This window comes from Amphimedon queenslandica, unplaced genomic scaffold, assembly GCF_000090795.2.
Source record: "Amphimedon queenslandica unplaced genomic scaffold, v1.1 AMPQUscaffold_10994, whole genome shotgun sequence".
NCBI lineage: Eukaryota > Metazoa > Porifera > Demospongiae > Haplosclerida > Niphatidae > Amphimedon > Amphimedon queenslandica.
This window is the reverse complement of record NW_003548761.1, coordinates 6,744-7,429: the sequence shown is the minus strand read 5'-3', so window position 1 is coordinate 7,429 and position 686 is coordinate 6,744.

Below are 686 nucleotides of genomic sequence, written 5' to 3'. Positions count from 1 at the left end.
TTAAAATAACAGCTTAGTGAAACTAAATTTCATAAAGCTAGTTTACTGTTGACTCAAGGGGATTGGAATTACTAAAAATGGGGGAGCAGATATTTTCAGAGCCAATTTTTAAAGTCAAATTTTACATTAAAACTGTCTAAATAATAGATTTTGTGAATAATCTCTCTTAACCTCAGTTCAAAAGTATTCCTTTATTTTAAAAAATAACAAGAAGGTAAAAGTACTAATTAATCCAATCCAGCTAGCCATGGTTTAGTCTCAGAGATAGCTATTACATCAACTTTGAAGTAAAGACAGTTCCTCCTGTCATACAATGGACACAAATCACAATGAGGAACAAAATGAGACACTCCCCATTCTTCAGACATTTTAGCCTCAGTCAAAAATTTACACTCTTCAGGTGTAAAACTATTATACGTGATAAAGACAGTCTTGTGATTAGCATTTTCTGTTTGATTCAGTAAGGTAACTTTTACTTTGCCTTGAAATGGCCACTCCAGTGTATCATCGTACTCTCCAGGAACTAATGAGGCATAGCAAGAAATGTGTGTGCCTTTAGCACTATCTCTTCCATTAGCATATACATTGAGTATCATCTTGTAGCCTCCAGGTGATGAGTAGAATGGAGGACTACGCCATATCTCATTGCAGCATCTCTTACTTACGAAATCAGTTAATCTAAATAC